Consider the following 19,324-nt stretch of genomic DNA (forward strand, 5'->3'; position numbering starts at 1 on the left):
TTAATGTTTTTTTCTGCTAAAAACAAATCTTTTTTCTCTCTTTTAATACTAAAATGTGCCCAAAGAGGGTGATGCTGAGTAGCAGAGTAGCAGCAACAGCACACTTCTATGACAGCAAGCAGAAAAAAAGTATCTGTTTATATACAGCTTATGAAATTTCCAATAATAGTTTATTGCCAAAGAGTGCAAACATTCTTCTTCATTAAAACTCTCAGAGTAATATCTTCACAAAGATCACCTGCAGCAGCACTGCACCAAGTAGTCTAGATTAGTGGCCTCAGCCGAACTACGTCCAGGAAGAATGTCAGTAACGTTTCCAGTACCAATGTCTAATTGGATTGGTCCCAATACTTCTTGAGTCTGTGCTGTTACAAGCAATAACTTTCATCCTCTGCTCTCTTTGTATAAGGACATTTTTCAATTATCAAGACCTCAACACCGAAATGCATAAAACTGGATCAGTACCTGAAATTGCTGAGAAGCAATCAGGATCAAACCTTTAATGAATCTGATATTATCTGCTCTTTTCATTTTTGTTATTTTTGACAAAAATAATCAGCAGAATCTATTTAACATTTTGTTTTTAGAATGTTCAATGAAATGAGTTGCTTTTATTTACAACTTTATTTTTCTTAAAATAGCAGACAGATAAAATCATAGAATGCCTTAATTGCCAGTGAGGATCAGAGCTGCTGTAAATGCTCTCTGATAGAAACCATCTCATAGCGTAGTTCTGATCTCATAGCTAATTTGTTAAAGATTACTGTGTGGTTCTGGACTAATTACGATGAACTTTTATTTGTTTTGAAAGGAAACAGTGTATTAATGCAGGAAAACCACTGGAAAAATAAAACTTCAGTTTACTGACGCATTGGCCTGTGTTGTACAGATTCGTGCCAGTTGTCACAATATTATTGCACGCTGATAACAGGTAAATCAGAGAGCCAGTCAAGGATCAGTGAAACAGCACAGTGCTAAAAAGAGACCACTTATAACCTCAAATTACTTCCTAGGTGAAGACTTATGTTTTCAGAATTTCTTGCTAGTGTTTTTTTACCTCTGTGTTTCCTCACACATTGTGAAACAGCATGCAGTTAATAGGGTGCATGAATTGTGATGGTGGGATTTTAGAAGCTGGATGTCATAAATGCTTGATTTGTTGCATGACTCTCAACAGGAATAGTTAAGTGCATTAAAATGAGGATATAGAAGCTCATATAATTTGTGTCTTTTACTGTTTGTTTTCATTTAATGTGTGAAGCTAAAGAACCTTTAAAAAACTTAAAGGGAAGAACAAAATGATCAATTGGAAAGAGCCTGCAGAGGTGCTGCAATCAGCAGGTCTCCAACAGAAGCCATTGAGGCATTGTTGATGCTTGGAGGTATTAGTTTAGTAAGCTGGAAAAAGCTGATGTTCACCTCCTGCTGCCTCCAAAACACAGATCTGCAGAACCTGCTGCGTCTACTGTTTCCTCAACAAACCAAGCAGAGTCCTCATCAGCTGCTCTGCTATTGCAGAGCGCCTGGCAAAACAAGACAGGGCATGCCTTTCCAGCCAAGTGGGCTGCTAGCATGCTTCATTATTTACAACATGGTCCAACATGGTCCAAGCGTGTAACATAGCGAGTGAAACGCAATCTTATCTGAGTAGAATAACGCACATTATTAGTGACATCTATGCTATAATACATGACAATGATATCATTCTCTCCATGTTGTTCAGCATAAACTTTTAAAAAGCTGACCATGAAAGAATAATTTGACATTACTTTCCATAACCTGAAGGAAAAGGAATGGGTCTGAAGTAATGTGTTGTACTTCATTTCCATTTGAGGAGCTTTAGTTGGGGGAAGGGGGATAAGTTCAAAGCCATGAGAAATGGCAAAGCGAGGCATTACGCTGACATGGAGTGGAAAGAGATTGCTGGCCCATTTTCACCGGGGGAATGTGCCAATTATTAGATAATGTTCAGAACATGGATTAAAGCTTTGCAAGAGTCACGATGCTCTTCAAATGAAGATGGTGCGATTAGCATACATTCAGCTTTTCCTGCTACCACAGGATGTTTAGTCTGAATGAAGGATTTCAGTCTGTTTTTTTTTTTTTTGTAAATCCTTTACAAGAAAGGCAATGTCAGAATCCCAATTGCTTGTATCTCCTCAAAGTTTAATAGCTCCAAGAATTCTGTCACACATTTTAACAAATCTGTTTCGGATATGCGGTGACAATATTTTTCTCCAGCTGATGAAATTTGCATTTTTGAATTTTGGTTAACAAGAGCTTTTGACGTGGGATTTAAAAATCCCAGAAGGCAGAAGTTGGAAAGTCTCATTACAATTCAAGAAACACAACAGAAAAGGATTTATTTCTGTGGCATAAAGGTGCATGGTATGGGAGGGGGTGAAAACAACAAGCCCATATTAATGGGTGAAACTGTTCTATATGAAGTGTAAAAGCAACAACTAAAATGCATAAGTTTTAATGGTTATGATCATAGTGGTACAAGATATAAAACTGAGGTAACCTGAAGCACCCCATGATTCTACTTGCGCTCAGGGCACCTCACAGTAACCAGAAGGAAAGGATTAGCATAAAAACATGTGGAGAAAATCTGGAACCAGTAGTTCACTGCAGAGTAGCTGAGTCCAGTTCTGGTGGCCATGGACCAGGGTCCTGCATGTTTTAGATACAATGCTTTGCAAAAATGTTTATACCCTTTGTTTCTAAATTTTCTGGACATTGTGTCATGCTACAGCCACAAATCCCACAAAATTTCAATAGTGTTGGACGAATTGACGCTGTATTGGCCAGAAAAGGAGGCCCTACACCATACTAATAAATTATTGTGGTCTAAAACCAGGTGTTTCAGTTTCATTGTCCAACCCCTGTACCTTCCTAGCTGGTTCATTTACCAATATGGTGAATTAAGGCCCCTTAAAAAAGGGTTTTCTCTTGTTTCTCAAGATAAATTGCTTTGTTTCAAAGTGACTGAGAACTCTTTTGACATCTAGACTAACTTAAATTCATATGAATTTAAGTTCAAAACCTAAATCCATATAAAAGCTGTGGCAAGATTTGAAATTTGGTTACTAGAGATACTCTGAGCTTGAGCTATTTTCCAAAGAAGAATGGGTAAGCATTTTACTCTTTATGTTTATTGGACCTGTGTAAAAACACAGGTCCAATAAACCTCCTTGGACAGCAGTGCTATGTGCAGCTCATCATTATTATGCAAACACAGCACAGATGCTGACTTGCTAGCCGGTGCTAAGTAGACCTTTCGGCCAGCTACATTTAGACCTGCAAAGATGGTAGAGAATACCTAAAAAACATGCAGCTGTAAATTCCAGCAAAAGGTGGAAACCATGCATACTTTTCCCTTTTCCTTCCACTTGACAGTTGTGCACTCCTGTGTATTGGTGCATCACACAAAATCCAAATAGAAATACATGGAAATTGGTGGTTGTAATGTAACAGGATGTGGAAAAGTTCAAGGTTCTGTGAATGCTTCTGCAAGCATGGTAAAACAAACAGCAGCTTACTGGCATGTTATCAGTGGAACTAATAAAATAATATAAAGATATTCTTTTACTTGTTATGTAATGAGACGTGACTACAGTCAGCAAACAATAAAAATGAACTATATAACAGTTTAATGTATAACAAGAATTTATGTGTCTGTAAAGTCATAAATTGAGTTTTGACGAAAATTCAACTTGGAAGACTCCCCTCCACTTCCAGCTCCGTCTAATTACTCCACCATGTTCTCCGCTCCAACCAATGAGCTCCTGATCCACATTCCTCTTCAGCCAATCATCCTTCCAGGCTTTGCTTTAAAAGACCTTCATACGCACAATCTCCTGCTCTTCAGCTGAGCTTCGACGATCAGCCGCGACATGTCCGACTAAGTTTCTGGCAACTTGGCGTTTCCTCGCATTGTTTCATGATGAATCTCTGCCCTCCTTCCTCCTCTTCTGCTCGTAGGAGCGTTCCTCCTACCTTGATGGCCTGTTTTTCCTTGTCTCAGCTCTGGGGAAGTGGAAGGCACCTTAAGAACTCCTCCAATCCTCCTACTAATCGTCGCCGAGGTCGCCCTGCCTTCACCCCGGCTCCTACCGCTGCATCACCTGCCCTGGCTTCTGCAGCGGTTCTCCTCAGATTTCGTCTCTCAAACCAATCTTCCTGCTCCCCAGGCTTCGACATCGTCTTCTACTCTGGCATCCCACAATCTTCCCTGCTTCATTCATCTCGTCCATGGATTCACTCCAAAGCTTCATATAATCTTTTACTCAGCTTCTCTGGGAGTTTGCCTCCAATTCTGCCATGTTGGCACTCGCTCCGCTGTCGTTCAACCTGCTCCTTGGCCCCTCCCACTGACATTCATCATCGCAACGCTCGTCCTGGCTCCTCTCTAAGGGTGAGGTGTATCACTTCATTCTCTTTCTCAACTACTTCCTCATTCATATGCCCTTCAAGCACGCTGTGTTTCCCACTCCTCTTTTACATTCAGGTAGATCATATACTCCCACGCACTCTACATCTTACTCAAGCTCCGCTCCAAATTCTGCAGGGGCAGCTCATTCATCTGGTTTCTCTCATTTACTATCTTCCGAGGTTGATCACTGTATCGCTTCCCCTGATGGCTTTAATGCTGTGTTTAAATTATCTACTCCCCACCTTTCCAAGAATCTCCTTTTGGCAAGCTCGCGGCCGCCTTTAAGCATTTCAGAGACGTCTTCTGCTCTGTTATCTGAGCATAGAATAAGCTCGATACCTATCCGTCCCTCATAGTCGACCTACATTTCAACATGGCTTCCAGATTTTTCTATCATTATCAAAAATCCTTCTCCGCCAAAGTTGCATCTACCCTCACTCAATCAGGAGTCTGCCTAGATGGTTTATTCTCGCCACTGACATTTTTTCATGACGCAAGCCACCTCCTGATACCAGTCGGCCATCAGAGCACTCTTTGTTCTTCTCTTCCTTTTTTCCAGCACTCCAGCCCGGCCAAACTCAAACTGCTGGCTTCCCACTCCAGTCTCCTTAAGAACTGGAATGGTATCTTTTCCTTTTACAGCGACGTCGTTCTCTCGGCTGACTCGTTTCAGTTTTTTACGGTCCGTACCATCTCGGTTATAAAGGATGGTCTCTCATACGGATGGTTCACAATCCTTTTGTTGTCAGAGCCTTGCATGTGAACACATCATTATAGCTAAAAAAATATACAGAACGTAAATACCTTCAGTAAGTCTAACAATATGCTGCTTTTAACCTTTTTGCCTTATTATTTACCATAAATGAATTATTTACCTTAAATTATTACAACCCCCTTTTATCCTCGACAGTCTTCCCCTTGAGTGCTTTTACCACATATATTTATTAAATTTGTAACCATCACCTTCTATATTTTCTCTGTACAATAAAATAAATGCAACACAAATTATTTTAATTGTACGCGACTTTACTTAGCTTATATTGAAACTAGTAAACCTGCATATTGTGCTTAAGCATTACTAATTTACCAAAGAATATTAGCACCCTCTACTGGGGGGATGTACTTTTAAAAGCAACCTGTTTGCTCCGTAGAATGTCTATTATTCATTTACGCATTCGAACATTCATACCAACCTTGTTCCCTTATTAACCAGGTGCTAAGGAACCATTTATTGTTTTGATATATATCTTAACTATATCTTTCCCCGTCTAATTGTGGAGCACACTTTCTCTCTGCATATCGGGTCGGCACTGTCTGGTTCAGTTTGAGACAATCGATTTACAGCACTTTCCTGGATTTTCCTGGACTGAGTGTTTTAAAAATACAAGTATTAACTGCATTACTGCCACAGCAAAATAACAAACTCTTACTAAACAATCTATGAACAGACAATATTAGTAAGGTAATTTCAAAGACGTAGCTCTTACCTCCGTCGAATCCTGGCTGGGTGTAACTCATAACTTCATAATTTCTGCCCATCATGTTCCAGGTTATTCTAATTCAGTCGCTGATGCCCTGTCTCTTCGCCTGGCAAACCTTTGCAAAATGTTACCTTGCTAATAACATGTCGTTGTACCTGGTTTTCATTCAGTCCTTGCTTTCATTACTCATTGTTTTGAACACCATCGTTTCAAGCTCCCCTACAGCCGCAGCCTATTAGCAGGCATCAATTTTTATCAAAAGATCATCTTTCTGAGCCTACTCCGAGCCTTTTCTTTCATTATGCATTAACGTCTCCTCGAAGGCATCTCAAAACATTGCATTCCGCAGCCTGACTCCCGTAGATCTTTTACACTTCCCCTCCGTAAAAATCTTCTTCTGACCCTTCGTTCCGGCTGTTTTTCACCTTATTTTAAATCTCTCAGTGCCTCCCTCGCCTTCTACGGCTTTCTTAGACTATGCAAATTTACTTCTCCTTCTAATTTATTCATGCCATCTAGAGATTTAGCCTTTTCAGACCTCAAGTTCTAACCAGACCATTTCAAATTTTACCTCAACCAAACCAAAACAAAAGGTCCATGTTTCATTTCCATTGCTCGCCTTGACAGCCCGTTTTGTCCTTTCCACGCCATGTTCGTTTTTGCTCTCAAACGTCAAAAAATCAGCTCACCCAGCATGCCCCTTCCTCATTGCAGAAGGAGTTTCCACGATCGCCTCCTGGTCCCCAAAGATTGCACTTTGTTCAGTGCAATCTTCCCCCTAGTCAGTTCTCAGGTCACTCATTCAGAATCGGGGCAGCCACTTCAGCAGCTACCCAAAGAGTTTCCACAGCTTCCCTACAACAACTCAGCTGCTGCTCAACTTCAGCATTCTCTTCATATGTCCGTCCAAACTTCTATTCTGTGCTCTCTGCTCAATGATCTATCAGCTCTTAGGTAAGAGCTTCTGCATTTACTGGTGGTGGTTGGCCTTTTCAGTTTAAACTTACTCTTGCTATGTAAGATCGTTTCATCAAACCTCATTCTTTCCCCTCATTTTCTTCAAGGTCTCCATTCTCCAACATCCGTCAGCTGATGTTTTCCATTATGTCTCCCATGTTTCTTCTCATCACTTCATTCTCTCTAGATCAATCTCCCTCTACGCCTTGCCAGGCACATGCCTCATCCTTCATGCCTTGCCAGGCTCACTAATTTTCTTTGCTATCCTTTCAGGCACAGATCATCCCTTCTCTATGTCCTATGACATGGGTCTATGACAGTCAGACCACCTTCATTCATACTAACTCCCATACTGTTTCTATTTCAGCCTCGGCCCCGGCCTCTGCCCTTTTTGGGGGGAAGACATCTCTATTCTAATACTAGATGTTTATTCAAGCTCATGTCATTTTCAGCATCCATGTCTTCCACCGGGGTCCGTGCACCAAAGAAATAAATATTTACTTAAACGTCTTTTGTGTAGTCATGATTTCATTTGCTTCCTCTCTAAATCATTCCTCACCTATGCCTTGGCAGGCTCAGGTCATGCCTCTTTCCATGCCTCAGCGGGCTCAATCCATCCTTCTCTATGCTTAATGGGTATAATTCATTTTTCACCGTTCATTCCTCTCCACGCGTTAGCAGGCACATTCTATTCTTCCTATACCTTAGCAGGCTCAATCCATCTCTCTCTTCATCTTAGCAGGCACAGTCCATCCCTCTCTATGCCTTGGCAGGCACAACTCATCATTTTAAATTCCTTAGCAGGTTAAACTCAACCTTATCATGCCATAGCAGGTACATTGATCACTTTCTATGCTTTTTCAGGCTATTCCAAACTCTGTCAATCTCCTTTCACTCCTTCAGGCTCAAATCATTCCTTCTCATGCCTTGTCAGGCTCTCAACATCTTTCCATTCAGTCAGTTTAATCTTCTCTTGTTATTATTCTGATCACATCTACCATTCACTTATCAATCTCACATCATTCATGCTAACCAACATTCCGTTTATATTCAGCCTCGGCCCATTTTGGGGGGAAGGCTTCTCTAATTCTAACCCTAAGATGTTTATTCAAGCTCATGTCATAATCAGCATCCATGTCTTCCACCGGTTTCCGAGCGCCAAAAGAAATCAAACATCAGCTAATAAACTCCTCTAATTGCCATCTCTGTGTTTCTCTCATTTGTGAGTATTTCCAGGTTGAAATATTATTTATGCATTTGTGGAAAGACTCCAGTTTAAAAAAAAGACAATTAAATTATATCATAAAGACAGCATGTCCCTGTTTACAGTCTCAGCTGCATGTAAATTGTCTGTGTCAGATTGTTGAAGCATATTTGCTCAATTAAAAGTTGTTGTTTTTTTTTTCAAAATGATATACTAGTCTTCCAGAGCTCAACATCATCATGCTCACGCTAGCATCAATAGGAATTAATAATTGCTGAATGCAGTGAAATAAATTACTTGCTCGTGCTTTGGTAATGTCAATGTACTCCAGCTTGTGAACCATGAAATGTCTGTGGTTCACTGCTTGGTTACTGTGCATGTCTATTTGTACAGAATGACTCACTGCTCCATCTGTGTACCAGGTTTATTAGTTTTGCAGTTATACAAACCTGTGTTCCTTGGGGCTGTTTAATATCTCTGGATTTAATTTTTAATTTTCTGTCATGGATATAACTGCTGGTGAATTTCTAAACAGGTAACACTTGAATCAGAGCAGCAAGCTGGGGAGGCTTGTGCAATAAATTTAACCATTGCATAGAACATATGCTGACCCAGACTTGGTGATTTCATCAAATTTATTGCAATGGTTTATGTCTTGCAATAAATTTGAAGATTTGGTGAAATTTTGATGAAATTTGTTTGATGAGACTCATCAAACTCATCAATTACATTTGATGAATCGGTCTCGTTCTTCAGCATCTTCTGGAAAACCGAATTCATGTCAAGGCAGCTTCCATAAAGCTGGCTTTGGAGGAGTGGTGCCATAGGTTGGAGGGGCTGAACATCCCATACTGGCTTGGACTGATCATAAAAACCTTCTTACTTACAGTCAGCCAAATGTCTTAATCCCTGTTGGTCTTCTTGGTCTCTATTCTTCTCCAGTTTTCCATCACTTACCAGACTGATTCCAAAACCTTTAAGCCAGATGCTCTTTCTCGACAGTTTTTTTCCTGAAGATAAAAAGACCCCAGATTCCATCCTTCCACCCAGTCGCACCATTGGAGCTTTTACCTGGGAGATAAAGGAAGTCATTTATCAGGCCATTCAGAATGAACCAGAACCAGTCCACCTAACTGCACTTTCATTTCATCCTCTTACAGATCTAAACTCTAGCTGTACTATTTTCCCTGGTGGCCATTCATTCATAAAGATATCAGAGATTATATCCTTGCCTGTTCCACCTGTGCCTAAAATTAAACCAGAAATCAACCCCCTGCTGGTCTACTCCAACAACTGTCCATACCCAAACCACCCTGGTCTCAAATCACCCTTGATTTTGTCACGCACATTTCCACTGTTGCAGAACTTTCCCCCTTTGAAGTTTAATTTGGCTACATTAACCTACGTTGTGTCCCTCTGACAAAAGGGTAATTTTGGTCACATCTCTCCATCATTATATTTGCCACTACAAACGCATCTAGTCCATCTCCTCCTCTGCTCTCCATTGCACTGCTGATCAAAACTGCAAGAATCCCTGCTCCCCAAAAAACTTTCCACCAGGTTCATCGGTCGCTACAAGATTGAGTCCGTCATCAGTCAGCAAGGGAGTAAATGCACACAGTACATCCTACCTGTCAAACTGCTTGTATTGTGTCTTCATGTCCATGTCCATGGTCATCTTTTTTAACGTTTAAAGACATGGACCAACACACAAGAATTTAATTCAAACCTGAACAGTGAGCTTTTTTATTTAGTCAATTTAAGTTGTCTTTGTAGCTGACTGTGTCAATAGCATTTTAAAAAGTCAGGGGTGTCACATAAAGATTTGAACTTTAGCCTTAATAGTCCACTACAGCTAACTAACAAACTTAAATTAATTTCACATTCACCCCCATCCTACTGCCAGTTTTCCTTCCTTTTACTGCAGTGGTGTCCAAACGTTTCGCCACATGGGTCAAAACTGCCAAGTCAAAACTACTCATTAGCCACAGCAACATGTTGTTTTTCTTTTATATAAAAATGCACATATAAAAAATTATTTCACTGTGAATTATTTTATTTTACCTGCTCAACAATGTACTAAATACACAATTATCTGGATGAAACTAACAAAGAAGTCAGATTTTAAAACGTACTTATAATTTTATCCCATTCTTTTTATATATAAAGCTGTTACCACATCCTATTACAGATGCAAAACCTGCTCAAAAATATAAACCTACACATTATCCCCTAAGCTTCTGTACACCAATTACATTATTGTATCTCTAACCATAATGCAGTTGTATTAATCAATTCTTAAAAATATTGATATTCCTCATGATCTTATGGACCCAGCAGTAGGAATAATAGTTTGTGGCACAGTAATTACCCATCCCTCTTTACTATAAAATCTAAATGGTATGTAACATTCTGCCTTGTAAGAAGATTTTTATTTGTGTGAAAATGTGGCTTCAGCCAAATCCATCGGCCGCGCTGGAGGGCCAACTTGTACCATCAAACTGTACAGCCGGTGGTTCCAGAAAAACAACCACAAATGGTCCCTGGGCTGCACTTTGGAGACTGCTGTTTTACTGTACTCCAAGCTTTTATGATCCTTTGTTCTGAATTACTGACTACTGATATCGACAGGGTAATTAAGAGTGTTTGTTTTATTTAAAAGAACCAGTTTTCTAAAAGTTACTCAGCATTTAAACATTCTGAAGTTATGAATGATAAAAAAGAGCTATTTGACTTCAAGGTGGACTCAGTGGAGTAAATGCTACCAATTGCTTTTGAAGAAAGAAGGGCAAAATACAACTTCAACTGCAGCTCCAGGTGAAAATTAAATGTAGTTATGACCTATACAAAGGACTTTATTTCAGGCTGCAGAGCTATTTTTAAAGTGGCTCAATTTTCTCGCCCCTCTTAAATTTATCCCCGTTTGCCAGAACTATCTGAAAGCTGTCGGTGGTAATATTGAGGTCCGCAGTAATTCTAACAGCCACATCTCTCTGAAATACAACAGTGCAATCGCAACAATTTCCTCAAATCTCTAACTGGAGGCATTGATTCGGCAATCACTGCGGTGTCACCATGTCCATAATGGTAGAGAGAAGTAGCCTGTGTCTCATCCACCTCATAAATCTCCAGTTTTTCCTTCCAGTCACCTTATTCCTTCTGTTTTTCTCTGTTTATCATCCACAGATTCCTGCACAAATGCCTATTCTTATTTTTCTCACTGTGCCTAAGTGTGACTATGACTCTTTCACCTGCTTTAATGCAAATGTCATGAAATTCAAACTTTAAGTAACAAAGTTGTTCCAATACGCTACTACTGTTTGAAAGTTGTGCCAAAAATCAATCATAACACTGTTTTTGAAGTTATGGGGAGTAAAATCTCTAAACTGGTTAAGTTATTATTAGAAAGGGTTTCAGGTTAACTAGTTTTACTTGCACAAAAAACAGCTGAAATCAACATTACCATAGCCATTTAAAAGAAAACAAAAAAAAAAGGTCTCACATAGCTTATAAATGTTTGGATTTACTTTTAATCAGAAATTAAATTGAATAAATCAAACAAAAATTTGATCTTTTAATATTTACTTGATATGACTTCTCTGATAACATCCAGTTGGTGAGGATATTATCAAATAATATCACTCAGTTTAAAGTTCTAACGTAAGTTCTGGGGTGACGGTGGTAGAGGTTTGTCCTGTAATTGTTAGGTTGCTGGTTCAATCCCCTGCTCTGTCTGTTGCAGTCATTGTGTCCTTGGCCAAGACATTTCACCCACCTTGCCTGCTGATGGTGGTCAGAGGGCTTGGTGGCACCTATGAATGCCAGCCTCACTTCTGTCAGTGTGCCCGAGGGCAGCTGTGGCTACAATGTAGCTCACCACTGTCAGTGTGTGGATGACTGATTGTAGTGCAGGCCATTTAAAGATATTTTTGGCATTTGGTGTCTCTTAATCTATTGGTGGGAATAGAAGCACATGAAGCAAACCTTTGCAAAAGGCTGGGATGCTATTTGCCCAATTGCTGCTGAATATAAAATGTTTTCTTCATAGTTTTCTTTGCTTGGTTATTTAAAGCAACAGACCAATCAGCGATTGCAATTTGTCCCAAAGTGAAACGCCCCTTACCTGCAGGAACTGCAGCCCCTTTAACTCCGACAACATTGTCAGGATTTTGCATTACGAATGCATTACAGTCATGGGGATTTCATTAAAAGACTTATAAGAAAATGGTTAAACGTTGTCAGAGTGGAACAATTCAGACACACATTAACCCGGGTATTTAGAGCACTGCTACTGGGAAGTGCCACTGCAGCTGCAACAGAATGTAAATACACACATGATAAAGTCAAAATCAAACAATTTCAGAAAAATTGTCTAATAAAGAAGGAACCCAGGCTTATCATTTAGACAAAAATATACGACCTTTTTTGTACACAGCTACAGCATATTTTTCATTTATTTATTGTGAATTTGAACTTTTTCCCAGTTGTCACTTTATTTATTTTTATGGCCAACATTTGAAAGCACATAATAACAAATAAGATGATAATTTGTTAAGAAATATTGTGCTTTCTAATTTTAGAAAAAAACAAAACAGAAAAGCATTGTTAAAATCTAAACTCTGGGTTTTTCTGAAGTGGAAGACAGCTCAGTAAGACTGCGGACACATTACCGTCTTACTTCAACATGACTTAACACCCAGCTAAGCAGCAGGCGTCTCTCACAACTGCAACAACTGCTGGCAAACTCAGTCAGCACATGGCAGACAGTATTATTAGTTTTCATAAGACCCCTCATAGATTTGTTCTTAATTATGGCAACTTCTCACTGGGCTCACAAAACTAAAAAAGGTAGTTTACCCAGTTTTTGACATAACTCACAGAAATGGCATAATTGCAATGTTTTTGACAGCTCAGATTCTTTTGCATTCATTAAAATATTAAAATGAGCCTACTTACTTAGTTTATCTTTATCGCACATAGGAGGCTGCTTGTCTTGTGCAGCTTGACTATTAGTAACTGTAGCTTTGCAGACAGGGAACCAACTAACATCTTAAACATCAGTAAAGTTTTTAGGCGTTGTTTGGCTTAAGTATGACAGAAATCTCTATATGCATGTCTAAGTGTATAAAGAAAGTGTACCTCTTCATCTGCACTAGGCTTTGTTTATTTAGCCTACAATGGTTGACTTTGACTAATTAGTGTCGGACCAGATCCTGGTTAGTCTGTAGAATGAGTTGCTGTGCTGGCGTACATAAAATCTGCCTTTAATTAAAGCCCAAATTGCAATAAAATGTATCTTTGTACATAAATCATTAAATACATCTTTATTTTAGCAAATAGATCAATAGTTTGAATTTTTTGTTCAGTTTCTTTTACCTTCTGTGTGAATTACTCTACGTTCACAGCAGAGATATTTGACAGAATGGTTACAGGATCCTCTCCACAGTTTTCTTCTTTGAGCATTTAAAAAAAATCCTGATTTTTATTCCAAATTCATATTTTCTTTCAGTGCCACCTATTTGCCTTTTGCTCTGCATTTTCCTGTCTTATCTGTTATGCTTTTGCCTTGAAGCAAGATATAGGCCTCTGCAGAGAATCACAGTAGCTAAGATGGTTTATCATTCACTGCCTCGACATAAAAGAAAAATCTGTGTGCCAGAATCATGTTTATACTGCACTATAATATTATTTCTTTGAATAGCTGCCACTTTACCTGTAACTTATGAGTTTTACCCTCATACCAAGGGTGCACTAAACACACTTGACCTGTAAGTAGAACAACAGGAATCTGATTGGAAAATGTTTCTTTATTGTCATTTTACTGTTTTTTACAGCTTCACTTTCTTTCTGAGGAATTAAAGTACACATCAGAAATTAAACTGGGGAATTTTATTGAGCTTACTGCACATATATACAGGGGTTGGACAATGAAACTGAAACACCTGGTTTTAGACCACAATAATTTATTAGTATGGTGTAGGGCCTCCTTTTGCGGCCAATACAGCATCAATTCGTCTTGGGAATGACATATACAAGTCCTGCACAGTGGTCAGAGGGATTTTAAGCCATTCGTCTTGCAGGATAGGGGCCAGGTCACTACGTGATACTGGTGGAGGAAAAACCTTTCCTGACTCGCTCCTCCAAAACACCCCAAAGTGGCTCAATAATATTTAGATCTGGTGACTGTGCAGGCCATGGGAGATGTTCAACTTCACTTTCATGTTCATCAAACCAATCTTTCACCAGTCTTGCTGTGTGTATTGGTGCATTGTCATCCTGATACACGGCACCGCCTTCAGGATACAATGTTTGAACCATTGGATGCACATGGTCCTCAAGAATGGTTCGGTAGTCCTTGGCAGTGATGCACCCTTCTAGCACAAGTATTGGGCCAAGGGAATGCCATGATATGGCAGCCCAAACCATCACTGATCCACCCCCATGCTTCACTCTGGGCATGCAACAGTCTGGGTGGTACGCTTCTTTGGGGCTTCTCCACACCGTAACTCTCCCAGATGTGGGGAAAACAGTAAAGGTGGACTCATCAGAGAACAATACATGTTTCACATTGTCCACAGCCCAAGATTTGCACTCCTTGCACCATTGAAACCGACGTTTGGCATTGGCATGAGTGACCAAAGGTTTGGCTATAGCAGCCCGGCCGTGTATATTGACCCTGTGGAGCTCCCGACGGACAGTTCTGGTGGAAACAGGAGAGTTGAGGTGCACATTTAATTCTGCTGTGGTTTTATGTTTTTTGGATACAATCTGGGTCAGCACCCGAACATCCCTTTCAGACAGCTTCCTCTTGCGTCCACAGTTAATCCTGTTGGATGTGGTTCGTCCTTCTTGGTGGTATGCTGACATTACCCTGGATACCGTGGCTCTTGATACATCACAAAGACTTGCTGTCTTGGTCACAGATGCGCCAGCAAGACGTGCACCAACAATTTGTCCTCTTTTGAACTCTGGTATGTCACCCATAATGTTGTGTGCATTTCAATATTTTGAGCAAAACTGTGCTCTTACCCTGCTAATTGAACCTTCACACTCTGCTCTTACTGGTGCAATGTGCAATCAATGAAGACTGGCTACCAGGCTGGTCCAATGTAGCCATGAAATCTCCCACAGTAAAATGACAGGTGTTTCAGTTTCATTTTCCAACCCCTGTACTTTGCAACTACCTTTTCCAAAAAAGTGTTTTATAACAAACTTGTGCATTTTAAAAAGTCTTACTTAAAGCTGACAAAAACAACATTCATCAGTGCAGCATTAATGAACCTGTCAGGCTTCAGATGTGCCTGACATGGATTCAGTAACTCAGCAGTGAACAGCAATATGCATTTTTTATATTATATTTAAAAACATACCCTTCAAAAGGTTTTCTTCTATAGCATCTTTCTTTCTAATTTCTTAAAAATTCAGTGTTGTAAACTAACACAAGTATTGCTCAAATAAAGAAACATTACTTGACTCCGAGGTAGCTCAGATGAGCTAAGAATTTTGTAATTTTGCTCCAAGACATGGAAGAGGTACTGAGAGCCCCATTCTCAGTTATACTCAGTAAGGTTGAACATATTTACAAACAAAGAAGTCTAAGGCATCTGTAATTGTCTTTAAATAAGCAGAACTGTTAGAAAGTAGGAAATGAGAAAGGTTGTAATACTTTGCTCACCGCTTTTAAAGCTACTTGCAAGAGACAAGATGGAACCTGAGGCAGGTAAAGCTGGGGCATTAGTGGACCTCCACATTCACAACCCCTTCTTGAGTGTTTAATTCAATTCAATTCAGTTTATTTATATAGCACCAATTCACAACACCTGTGGTCTCAAGGCACTTCACAAAAGTCAGGTACATACATTCCAATTAATCCTAACCATCAAACAGTGCAGTCAGAATCAGTTATTTATTAAAATTGGATAAAAAGTTTTTCTATCTAAGGAAACCCAGCAGATTGCATCCAGTCAGTGACTTGCAGCATTCACTCCTCCTGGATGAGCATGTAGAGACAGTGGACAGTCACTGGCGTTGACTTTGCAGCAATCCCTCATACTGAGCATGCATGTAGCGACAGTGGAGAGGAAAAACTCCCTTTTAACAGGAAGAAACCTCCAGCAGAACCAGAACCAGGCTGAGTGTGAGCGGCCATCTGCCACGACCGATTGGGGGTTTGAGAGAACAGAGCAGAGACACAAAAAGAACAAAGAAGCACTGATCCAGGAGTACTTTCTATGGGAAGGAAAAGTGAATGTTAATGGATGTAGCTCCTTTAGTCGTTTCACATAGAAAGAAAGAACAGATAAACTGAGCCATTTTTCAAGGATAGAGTCTGAAAGAGAGCAAATAGAGTTAGTTACAGTAAAAGCTCAGTCAGTAGCTATGAAGAGAGACAGGGTTAAACACTGAAAGACAGGGCCATGTGGATCATTGGTAGAGGGTGAGCATTAAGTTGTTGCCAGCAGAAGCTCGGACGATGCCCCACTCCAGAAAGGTGTCACAGGTAGACACAGAGCCAGGCCAGGTGTAGCTTCTAGGAAGAGAAAAGAGAGAAGAAGGTTAAAAGCTGAAATAACAGCAAATATTGCAAAATTAGAGAGTAGTGTGTCATTATGTCCTCCAGCAGCCTAAGCCTATAGCAGCATAACTACAGAGATAGCTCAGGATAACCTAAGCCACTCTAACTATAAGCTTTATCAAAAAGGAAAGTTGTGGGATGCACAAGTTTCCTCAGCATCACCAAAAAAAATATACAGTACATCTACAGGGGACTAACCCACTAAATCTGTGATTACTGTGCGATAAATAAGTCTAGGTACGACTAGTTCATATTGTGGGTATTTTTGTCTAAAGTAGTTCTAATCCTAAAAAAGCACTGAACATGCTTCCTTTTTGTGTTTTCATAGAGCGAATACAGACCTTAAAAATCTCTATCTGTTGAGTGAAGAACCACCAGGTTCAGATTTGATAACTTTCAGAATTTGGCCTAAAGCTTCACAGAGGAGGTTAATTGGTAACTCTAAATTGCCCTTAGGTGTATGAATGACTGTGTGCGTGGTTGTTTGTGTGTGTTGTGGAATCTTCTTATCAAAGTGGGTAGAAGTTGACTCATAACAAGAGAAAATCCGGACTTTGTCTTTATAAGTTTTATTCAAAGGCATTCAGCGTTTGAATGACTCTGTCACCGAGCAAGTCAGTTGAACAGAGCCCCGATCAACATTTACACACAGTATTTATACCAGAACATGACAGTGTTATCTCAACTGCAAAGAGTCTGTGTTTTATGACCCAAACCCTTCTTGAGTTCAAAGGTGACAAGGTTATCTAGGAACAGACCTAACTGCCCTTCCTGACATTGTCCTAAAAATGGGTCTGAACCATTAAACTTCTGATAATGGCTTTTACAGCTTCTTCCTCTAACACAGATGTTCTGAGGAGTAAAAAAGGTTATACACTGTGAAATGCTTACTGCAAGAATTTCCATCACACTCCCTTCTTCTGTTCGTTCGTTCGTCGTCTTCCGCTTATCCAGGACCGGGTCGCGGGGGCAGCAGACTCAGCAGAGACGCCCAGACGTCCCTCTCTCCAGACACCTCCTCCAGCTCCTCCAGGGGGAGCCCAAGGCGTTCCCAGGCCAGCCGAGAGACATAGTCCCTCCAGCGTGTCCTGGGCCGTCCCCTGGGCCTCCTCCCGGTGGGACGTACCTGGAACATCTCCCGAGGAAGGCGTCCAGGAGGCATCCGGTATAGATGCCCGAGCCACCTCAACTGGCTCCTCTCGATGTGGAGGAGCAGCGGCTCTACTCCGAGCTCCTCCCGGATGGCCGAGCTCCTCACCCTATCTCTAAGGGAGTGCCCGGCCACCCTACGGAGGAAGCTCATTTCAGCCGCTTGTATCCGTGATCTCGTTCTTTCGGTCATGACCCAAAGTTCATGGCCATAGGTGAGGGTAGGAACGTAGACCGACCAGTAAATTGAGAGCTTCGCTTTTCGGCTCAGCTCTCTCTTCACCACAATGGACCGGCACAGCTCCCCCATTACTGTGGCAGCCGCACCGATCCGTCTGACGATCTCCCGCTCCATTCTTCCCTCACTCGTGAACAAGACCCCGAGATACTTAAACTCCTCCACTTGAGGCAGAAACTCCCCTCCAACCTGAAGAGGACAAGCCACCCTTTTCCGGTCGAGTACCATGGCCTCGGACTTGGAGGAGCTGATCCTCATCCCAGCCGCTTCACACTCGGCTGCGAACCGCCACAGCGCTTAACCCAGTTCATAAGAAGCTTCAGACAAACATTATGCTAAAAAGCCAAAAACAAAACAAAAATACAGATCTGTTTTAAAATAAAGAAAAAGCATGCTTAAAAAACTTGGTACTGTGGTGGAAAATAACTCCACGGTTCTGAAGGCCTTTTCATGCAGAGTCTTTTAGGAAGCATGAGATTAGTTTAATTTTTGTGTGGTACCACTGTCCAATCAGATTCTTTCTAAATAATCAAATTTTTCATACTCATTTTAAAGGTTTGTTTTACCAAGGGAAATTTGTTTTAACAAAACCAATTACTCTCAAAAGTTTTAAAAGTTTTTAGCTGGTGATATCTTAGAAAACAACAAGTGTTTTAATATTTCTGTGCAGCACAGAACTGATTAGGTTTCTCTTTCCTTCCCCAAAGGGAGAAAAAAGGAAACTGCAGAACCAAGCCTTTCATAGTTTTTGTCAGGACCTGATATAAGGTACAGTGTAAATCAACACGCTGCATGAATCAGAAGAGGGAAGAAAAAACCAAATATAACCTCTTCCCAGCAGCTGCTGTGAAAAACAATGAATTTGTACTTTCCATAAGCGTCAGTTAGCACTTGCGGACAAAAACTGCACCAAACTGTAAATACTGTGTCAGAAACTGTATGAAGACCATCTGCAGTAGAACTAAGCCTGTTTTAATGAGGTCTCTACCCATTAGATTTATGGAATACAAAATCTGACAACAGAAAATAATACCTGAAGGAGAAACCCATCAGGTTTTACGCATTCGCTGGGTTTTAAAAATACTCCTTCATGAGATCTGTCCTGAGAATAACATAGAAACACTTGGTTACTGCTGAGTTTTGGAGATGTTGTAACTTCCTCTGCATTTTCATAACTTTTAATAACTAGAATAATTGACCCTGAATATTCCACGACAAAAGAGAACTTGTTTCTCTAAAAGAATTAACCGGAAAGTATCAAATGAGTTAAGTTATCACCCTTTTA

The sequence above is a fragment of the Girardinichthys multiradiatus genome, chromosome 5 (genome assembly GCF_021462225.1).
Source record: "Girardinichthys multiradiatus isolate DD_20200921_A chromosome 5, DD_fGirMul_XY1, whole genome shotgun sequence".
Classification (NCBI taxonomy): Eukaryota; Metazoa; Chordata; class Actinopteri; order Cyprinodontiformes; family Goodeidae; genus Girardinichthys; species Girardinichthys multiradiatus.